General features: G+C 39.2%; 1 non-coding gene across 1 annotated transcript; it reads right to left on the bottom strand.

Moving 5' to 3' along the window:
• Positions 1–9,607: 9,607 nt before the first annotated feature.
• Positions 9,608–9,709, bottom strand: LOC115858044 (U6 spliceosomal RNA). The gene has a single exon (XR_004041490.1). It is a non-coding gene; the product is annotated as a U6 spliceosomal RNA (small nuclear RNA).
• Between the last annotated feature and the right edge of the window lie 589 nt (positions 9,710–10,298).

Raw genomic sequence — 10,298 nt, 5'->3', positions numbered from 1 at the left:
GAACTTATTATGATTTTAGGCAGCCTCTCTGCTATCGGGTGGGGTTGTGATCCTGTCTTGCTAGTTTTTTGGCATCGGGCGTCCAGCACTGGAGCTTGCTGGTCATTGAGTATAGCTGGGTCATTGCGTTGAAATGGAGATATCTGGGAGAGCTCTCGCCGATTGATATTATGTGGGGCTGGGAGGTCTCTGGTGGCCCAATGTCCTGAACTCAGCTCTTCCACCTCAAAGGCTCAGTCCTGACACCTGGCCGGAGCACCAAAACCCTGTCAGCCACATGGCTGAACAACTGCAGAAACATTCTGGAAATGAAGCTTGCTAATCTCCTAAGCCCATTTAGAAATACCTTTGAGAAGAATCACTGAGCCCCTCCAATCTGGTTTTCCTTTCTCCTCTGGGAGTATTTTATCACTGACATTTATTAGAATTATTGGTTCAGAGTCATAGTAAGAAGTAGACTGAGAGATCCCGCTACTCACCTATTAGAATGACCAAAATCTAGAAACTGACACCAGCAAATGTTGGTAAGGTTGTGGGCAACAGGAACTCTGTTTCATTGCTGTGGGAAAGCAAAATGGTACACTTTTGGAAGACAATGTGGCAGTTTCTTACAAAACTGAACATATTCTTACAATCATTATGATCCAGAAATCATACTCCTTAGTGTTTACTCAAAGGAGTTGAAAACGTATGTCCACACAAAAACTTGCACATAGATTAACAGCAGCTTTAGTCATAATTGCCCAAACTTAGAAGCAACCAAGATGTTCTTCAGTGGGTAAATGGATAAACAAATTGTGAGACATACAGACAATGGAATATTATTCAGTGCTCAAAAGAAGTGAGCTATCAAGTCATGAAAAGACATGGTGGAAACTTACATTTCTATTATTAAGTGAAAGAAGCCAACCTGAAAAGGATACATACTGTATGATTCTAATTATATGACATGCTAGAAAATTAAAAACTATGGAGACAGTAAAAAGGTCAGTGCTTGACAAGTATTAAGGGGCAGGTGAAGGACTGAATAAGCAGAGTGCACACAATTTTTAGGGCAGTGGAAATATTCTGTATGATATCATAATGATGGATACGTGTCATTATATCTTTGTCCAAACCCATAGAATGTACAACAGCAAAAGTGAACTGAAATATAAACTCTGGATGATTATGATGTATCATATCAATGTAGGTTCATCAGTTATAAGAGTTATACCTCTCTGGTGGAGGATGCTCATAATGGGGGAACCTGTGAGTGTGTGTTGGGGGGCTGGCAGGAAGTATAATGAGAAATCTCTATTACTCCCCTTTAATTCAGCTGTAAACCTAAAACTGCTCTAAAACATTAAGTTTTAATTAAAAAAAGTTAGAACTGACATTATTTGGTTTTCTTACTGTTTTAAAATTCTTCAAAGACAACATCCTCCACTCCCAATTTTGCCTGCAGTAGGATAGACCACTTCCACTACTGCCCTTGGTACCCAGCCACTGTTCTGCTTCTTTCTGGGGCTTCATCTCCCGCCATCTCAGAACAATTCCCTGTAAACTTAATGATCTTGTATCACAAATACACCAGGTCTGATATGATCTACTCTAAGCCATTCTCTACATTTTCTGATAAATTTGTCAAACCAAGTAACCATGAAGGAGGATTGTGGGCAATTTTAATTTTTTTTAAAGAAAATGAAAGGAAAAATTACACCTGAAAGTGATGGAAAGTGGATGAGACTCAACAATAAATCGGAGAGACTGAACTGCCCCAGCTAATTCTGTCAGAAAAGGGTAAACAACTGCAGAGGCTTGATTCAGACTATTACCTTTAATACATTAAGATAAAGAGACAGAAGAAGGAAAATGACTAAGTAATACATGTGAATTTCACACTTCACACTTTGTCACTTAGCATAGCTTCTGCCTTGCTCCTATCATCCTGCACTGATACAACATCTGAACAATAGAGAGAGACAGGAATGATGGGCTCCTTTTTTGGAGAAATTAATTCAATGCGACATAAATAAGTATACTCTGCTAAAAGAGAGCTTCAAAAGCAAATGCATAGAAAAAATCTTCAGCTAGGAGGGGCAACAAAGAGGCAAACACTGGATGAGGGAAAAGAGTATTTGAGTCCTTGAACCATGAATTTAATACTTGCATCTATTCACTCCTTTTATCAAAACAAATTAATAATTTATTAATGTCACATATTTTCCAGGTGATGAAAAAATACAAGTGTAAACTAATCTCTATGAACCATGCTCTGACCCACTGCTGAATTCAAACTGTCACATTTACACTAAATACCACATCTCAGTGTTGTGTACCTCTAGCTGTTCAATTAGGACACAGTCCAGTTTTCCTGAGGAGACTCTGTTTTTCTCTCTACACATCATTGGGATGGAGTGGCTATGATGGATTGCCTGCATTATGAAGTCTGTTTTCTTGGAAGATTAGGCAAGGATCACAAATGCTTTTCATGCCATCCAAAGGAGTCTGGCATACTTAGATAATTGGGAACCACTGAAGGATTTTTAACACACGGCAGTGACACAAACAAATTTATTTTGTCTGAGGAATTTAACATTGGTGTAGTAGGTTGAATGGTGAACCCCCATCAAAGACATGTCCACACCAAATCCCTAGAATCTGTGAATGTGAGCTTATTTGGAAAAAAGAGTATTTGCAGATATAATTAAGTTAAGGGTCTTGAGATGCGATTATCCTGGATTATCTGGGTGGGGGAATAAATCCAATGACAGCTGTCTTTATAAGAGCCAGAAAGAGGATAACACACAAATACAAGAGAAGTCAACATGAAGACTTCCCAGAAGGGTGTTGCTATAAGCCAAGAGGCCAGAAACCACAAGAAACTAGAGGAGGTAAAGAAAGGCTTTTCCCCTAGAGTCCCAGAGGGAGTGTAACACTGAGAGCACCTGGGCTTCTGGCTTCTGGCCTCCAGAACTGTGAGAGATAAATTTATCTTGTTTTAAGCCACCAGCTTGTGATAATTTGTTATGGCAGCCACAGGAAGCAAATGCAACTGGTGACAACATTAAGACTGTGTTTGGTATAGGAGTAGGACCTGGGCTGGCATATAATGGAAGAAACTACTACTATAGAAAATATCTAGAAGAATATAAACCAAAATGTTAACTTTGGATGGTGGATTATATAACTTTTATTTTCCTCTTTATTTTTATTTATGTTTCCTGTTTTTATAGAACTATATGCATATACTACTGTATTATGATAAATAAAAAATAAGCCAAATGAAATAATAAGGACTTGAGCAAAGGCAGTAGAAGAGAGCATTGAAAAGAGGAAATATTCCCTATTTATCTCTCTCTCTATCATCTGATAAATATTTTCTGAGCGCTCACTATATGCTGTTTTAGGCATTGTAGAGACAGCAGTGAATGTAACAAAGAAAAAAATAAAGCTCTGTCTTATGGAGAAAACCATAGTTTTGAACAGAGGCATAGGTAACTTCATTTTAAAAGGATTGTTCTGGATGCTGTGTGTAGCCACTGGTATGAATAAAGTGAAACCAGGTAGAAGAGTTTGGAGGCTATTCCTATCATCCAGGTGAAATGATAATGGTTTATGCTAGGGTATGACCAGAAAGCCTAGGGTTTCTTCTGGTAACTGACATGAACAGAGCCAAAGGGAATAATAAAATTATCTTGATGCTTTCAAGGCATATAGTCATGGTGAGGCTATAATTTTGGAGCTTTAGATCTGAAGGAGGGCCCTAGATCTGAAGCTCAGCTCTTCACTGGCATATGTGGAAGCTTGTTGGCTAGGGGTGGTAAAGCCAATTTTATTCTGAGTATTTGAGGTTGTCTCTTGGATCCTATTGATGAAGTACTCAGTGGAACTCAAAATGAAGTGATCAGAATGCAGCTGGAACAGGGAGGAGGACCTCACTGATAGGTTATCTCTCTAAATCTGGCTCAACCACACAACTCTGTTTCTGCGGATTATGCCCCAGGCATACGCCTTGCAAAAACTGTTCACATTGGACGGCACCTCTATTCACACAAGACTATTTTGTAATAAATTAGGTGGTGAAGAGAAATAATTTCCAGTGTTTAGTTCTAAAGTTTTGGACTATCCCCAGTTGCTCCCTAACAAAATGAATGCGTGAGAATCACTGATGATGATTTTGTGGTTGATTATCAGGAAATACTTGGGAAACAACTTTAATTACTGGACATTGTCTAGCCAGCTGACAGTGCTGGTCACTGAGTCAGCTAATGAAACTCATTTGCCCTCTTTTCTCAAAAATAACAATGTAATTGAGAAATAGATTGGTTCCATACAACCTTTTTCTTGCAGAAACCTTTTTAATTATCCCAAAAAAGATTTGCCATTGACTTAAGTTTAATCCAATTCCTAAAATAGCACAAGAAAATTAAAACCCTATGTAGAATGTTAGAGAATGAGATTGATCTTTTTTTTTTTTTTTTAATTGAGGACTGGAAACAGAGTAAACTGATCAAATAGCTCATATAAATGAATGCCTCAAGCAGCAGAGACAGAAGTTTTGGGCATACACTGAGCTGAGGACATTTGAGTAGCCCATGCCAGAAGGGTAGATTAGGTAAATATCACAATACTCTCAGCTTCTAGAAACCACCACCTTGCTTTATGAATAAGTCTTATTTGCCTATGCAAACATCCCCACCCCCGTGTATTTTAAAATTATTTCAAATGCCATTAACCATTGGAAGGTTTTTTTTCAAATCCCAGCTCTCTTGAGCACACAGTTACAAAGTGTGTTGGAGTGATTACTTGCGTCTTCTATCACTGTCTCTTCAGGACTCCAGATCATTCCAAATTGTCAAGGGGACTCATCCTCTAATATCTGTATTTAGGATTATTCATTTTAGATCTCATGAACAAGCAATTGAATTGAAGTTTTGTTTCTGAGAAAAGAAAGTCTTGTGGCTTGCCTTTCAAAGAAAGAAATAGAGAAGCTATCCTGAAAAGGAGGATGAAAGAAATAAAGAGATTCTGCATCCGCAGGAAGGAAGGCTAGCATGAAGAAACACGTTATGTGCATAAATATAGCCCAGGTACCTGGGTTAAGGAACTAGATTAGAGTGTAACAGGCTGTAGTCTGAAGAGGTTGGCTACGGGATTAGGATGCCTGTGTGAATCAAAGTCCAGGGTCATGGGGATTAACTTTAAGGAGGAGGGTATACAACCTTCTGTTTCTGAATCTTGGGCCTAACTGGCTCTCCCACTAATTGTGAAGTCAACAGGAATCTCCATTGTTAATTTCATTGAGACCATCACACATGATTCTAGTCTCATTGAACCTCTTGGCGAGGCAGAGTGATTCTTTTAGTGGAGGATTATTGTAAGAGGGAAGCATAATATGACTTTCTCAACATTCCTCAGATAATACCTTCTGTACCTCTGTATGTGCTGATGGCATTCTCCTACACTTCGTAATCTAATAGGCAGCGTAGCCTCTTACTTAAGAGTAGAGGCTTACATGTTCTACTGAATTTTGCATCAGACAAAGGATCTGGTACACTGCTTTGCACATAGTAGGGACTCAGGTTGTATCTGTAAAACTGAAAGAGGAAAGGAGGGCAAGGACAGGGAAATAAAACCATACTACAACAAAGACTGCACAATGAAAAGTATCTCTTTCCAAATTACTTGAGTACCACAGATAAATGGAACACCTGCATTCTATTTGTCCTTCAACCCTCAGCTCAGAAATCTCTCTTTAATATGTGCTCCATTTCTATTTATGATAGCTTGATAATCAAGCTATGATTGCATGTGCTAACATCAGTTCCTCCATGAAAGATGTGTGATCCATTCCAATCATCCTAATTCCTTATGCAGATGTTCCTAAACTATTTCGTTCTTTTTAATTACACAGTATCAAAGGGCTACACCTGTGAGGGGAAGCAATCCACAAGTCTGTAGAGTTTAAAGAGAACTACCTTTCCCTGGGGTCTTCTCCCCAAGTGTTAGGGAATGTAACTGATTATTTTAACAAGGAGAATTTATTCCCCCTCAAATTATGACCTGGTTATATCAGATAAATTCAAAGCTTCTGGGCAAGCACCTTAAGGCCATATCTTTTATCCTCTCACAAGTTTTTGGCTGCTTTGCTTTCAAACTGTAAGCTGGCAGACTTCATCCTTTAAAAGCTTAATAACCTGAAAACCCACTGGGCACCAGGAATACCTGTAGTTCTCAGCCACAGAGAATGGATGGAATAAAAATCTAATGCATTTGACCTTCTCACCTCCTGCTCATAGCCCATGCCTTCCATTACGCCCCCTTCAAATCTCACTGAAGCCAGAAGTACAGAGGACTTTGCTGACACACGTCAGCTACTGTTCATCTCACGGGTACTTGGGCCTTCCAAGTCAGAGGTCCCCAAAGAGTAGTCACCATACCTATACTAGCAGCAACAGCAGCACCCGGAAATTTGTTAGATATGAAATTACTGGGCTCCTGAATCAGAAACGCTAGGGATGGAATACACCACTCTGTGGCTTAACAAGCCCTCCAGGTGATTCTGATGCTTGCTAAAGTTTGAGAACTGCTCTGGGAAATCGAACCAATAGCATTTGGCTGTAAGCCATTGGGTAATTTATAAAACCAAGGAGCAGTTGTTACCCTTGGTCTCAGGAGTTGTGGGAGTTGGTGAGCTCGTTTCAAAGGAACCATACTCAACTTTGCAGGCGCTTGGATAGCTGGCTGTGTGCATTTGGAAATATACAGTATTCTCTTTCCATGTGGCCCAAGAAAGACGAAGAAAATCAGAATTCGAAATGTGAGTTGATAAAACCTGGGGCTCTCAAAGGAGGGACTGAAGTTACTTTATCTTTTTGGATTTGACTATCCATACGCAGCGTTTATTTTCTTCCTTTCATTTCATCACATAGATTTTGCTTTCGAGTGTTTCTCTCATCAGGAGTGATTCAAAACAAAGATTTATGAAGTCTTACTGTAAGGTATACGACAAAAGAAAATATCTTATAAAAAAAAGCGGGGGGAACGCTGGGCCCAACTTGAAGACAAACAAGAAGTTACCTACTGTATGCAAATATATCTCAGGGAAAGTTTCTTTTGAATTCAACCTCCTGAACAAGAATGAACATCTTCACTTGGCACCCCTTTCTCTGCTGCAGAAGCTGCACAATGCTGGCAAAGTTACCTTCCTAAAGTGTAGGATATTTACTCAGAAAACGGGGCAGCCATTTTCGGTTTCTTTTAATCCAAGCGTTTAAGCTCATTAGAGGAGCTCATTCTCTAAAGAAAAGCTCCAGAGAATCTGTTTGAAATTCCCTTAACAGTGTATGTTTTATTTTAACAAACTTAAGTTTTCATACAACCACGTTTACATAAAGTAGGATTCAACTGAGTTAACATTTAACAGGAAAGCAGCACAGCAGATGGACACATGATGGGGGGTTTATAGAAACGTTTTCTGGGAGTCTACAGTTTGGGAAGGCAGACCTCAATCCTGTACGCAAACACAAGTGAAATTAAAGTCCAAGTTAGCTTAGCGTTATATTAGAAGTAGAGGATTTGGGTTCTAATCCTTTGAGAATCTCTCTCTCTCTCTCTCGAGAGAGAGAGAGAGAGTTTATTTATATAATTTGACCTAAAATGCATACTTTCTTCTCTGAGATTTTTTTTCTTCACTGATAAATTAGACATATGATCTAATGCCAAGTTCAGTGTCTTATTAGTACGATCTAACAACAAAAACTGCTTGATCACTGTGCCAGTATTCTGTCGATGTAAAGAATTACTAGAACTGGAGGAAACCCACAGGTGTATCCTCAGATCACTGATACTTCATATTCTCCTTTGTGACCCATTACAGCACACCTCCCCCAACCCATATCATCCCACCCCTCTGCTTGCTCAGTTCCACCCCTGCCTCTATCAGGTTGAACTAGTTTTAAGGAGAGGAGACACAATTGTCAGAGGCTGAAAGGGTGGGTATGGGATTTGGGACTCCTTTATCATGAGCACATACCCAACAAAAAATATTTTTTATTTAAAAAAAGTTTTGAGGTATAATTGACATAGGACATTATATTAGCTTCAAGTATACAACATAATGATTCAATACTTGTGTGTGTATATATAAATATATGTATATATATTGAGAAATGATCAACAAGGCTAGTTAATGTCAGTCACGATACATGCTTACATATTATTTGTCTTCTAATGAGAACTTTTTAAAATCTATTTTCTTAGTAACTTTTAAATATGCTATACAGTATTATTAACTACAGTCGCCATGTTGTACATTACATCCCCATGACTTATTTATGTTAGAACTGGAAGTTTGTACCTTTTGACCCCCTTTACACATTTGTTCCCCCAACCTCCGGCAACAACACTGATCTGTTCTCTGTGTCTATAAGTTCATTTTTTGTTGTTTTTTGGCGGGTTGTTTTTGTTTTGTTTTTGGATCCTAAATATAAGTGACATCTTATTGTATTTGTCTTCCTCTGTCTGACTTACTTCACTTAGCATAATGCCCTAAAGGGGCATCCATGCTGTTGTAAATACCAAGATTTTCTTCTTTTATGGCTGAATAATATTCCTGTGTGTGTGTGAATGTGTGTGTGTGTGTGTGTGTGTGTGACATTCGCCTATCCCTTCATTCATTGGTGGACGCAGTTTGTTTTCATATCTTGGCTATTCTAAATAATGTTGCAATGAACATGGGATGCAGATATCTCTTCAACGTGGCATTTTCATGCCCTTTGGATAAATACTCAGAAGTGGAATTTCTGTATCATATGGATCTACTTTAACTTTTTGAGAAATCTCTGTATTGTTTTCCGTAGTTGCTGCACCAATTTACATTCGCATCAGCAGTGCACCAGAGTTCCCTTTCTGTCCTTGCCAACTCTTGTTGTTTCTTGTCTTTTTGATGAGTCATTCTGACAGGTGGGAGGTGATATCTCATTGTGGTTTTGATTTGCATTTCTCTGATGAGTAGTGATGTTGAGTACCTTTTCATATACCTGTTAGCTATCTGTATGTGTCCTTTAAAAAAAAAAGTCTATTCAGATATCCTGCTCATTTTTGAATTAGATTGTTTGTTCTTACTATTAAGTTGTTTGAGTTCTTTATATATTTCAAATATTATCTCCTTATCAGAAATATGGTTTGTAAATATTTTCTCCCATTCTGTAGGTTGCTTTTTGTTTTGTTGATGGTTTCCTTTGTTGTACAGAAGCTTTTTAGTTTGATGTAATCCCACATGTTTATTTTGGCTTTTGTTGCCGTAGCTTTTGGTATCAAATCCAAAAAATCATCATCAAGACTGATGTCAAGTTGCTTATGCTTATGTTTTCTTCTAGGAGTTTTATGGTTTCAGGTTTTTTTTTTGTTTTTATTTTTCGGTACGCGGGCCTCTCACTGCTGTGGCCTCTCCCGTTGTGGAGCACAGGCTCCGGATGCGCAGGCTCAGCAGCCATGGCTCACGGGCCCAGCCACTCCGCGGCATGTGGGATCCTCCCAGATCGGGACACGAACCTGTGTCCCCTGCATCAGCAGGTGGACTCCCAACCACTGCGCCACCAGGGAAGCCCTGGTTTCAGGTCTTATATTTGATCACTTCATGAATCTGTGTGCATCTTACTCGGGGCCATGCTAATCTTCTCTGTATCATTCCGGTTTTAGTGTATGTGCTGCTGAAGTGAACTAAGCAAAATTTCTTGTAGCATCTCAGTGTGTATGTGCACTTGTATATGTATGGTAGGGTGGCAGTGGGGATTAGAGTAAATCTGAAATACAACTTAATGTATTGAATGTACTGCTACGTAAAATACATGCTGTTGGAATAAACAGCTGTCAACTAGTAAAATTGCCTAATCTGTGAAGTGCTGAGCTATGTTCACAGCATAAGCAGTGGGCTTCGTGTGCTTTCCCTAAATATCCACTTCCCCCCAAGGGGAGACTCAAATTGGCCTTCTCCTCTACTGGTCAAAGTTGAAGAACATGGGTTTGTAATCTTTCTTAGTTTCCCCTATCTAAATTCAGGGCTGAAGTTCAGAATCATTTTTCCAAAGAGAATGTTTCCTCTAACCATATTCTGTAGCTTCTCTGTACAAGGAAGTGTGGGATATTGTCCCTGAGAACACTGGGGACAGGCTGGCAGTCAAAGCACTCTCTGTGTCGTTGGCCTGTCTGCTTGGCGCTTCAAGGGTCCCAGCCCTTCACTCCTGGGCCAAGCCCATAGAAATAAACGCTTCATAACTCCGTTGTGGAGATCACAGTAAAAATGAGCAACC

The sequence above is a fragment of the Globicephala melas genome, chromosome 16 (assembly GCF_963455315.2).
Source record: "Globicephala melas chromosome 16, mGloMel1.2, whole genome shotgun sequence".
Lineage (NCBI taxonomy): Eukaryota > Metazoa > Chordata > Mammalia > Artiodactyla > Delphinidae > Globicephala > Globicephala melas.
The sequence above is the reverse complement of the archived record's forward strand: the minus strand, read 5'-3'. Positions and strand labels throughout refer to the sequence as shown.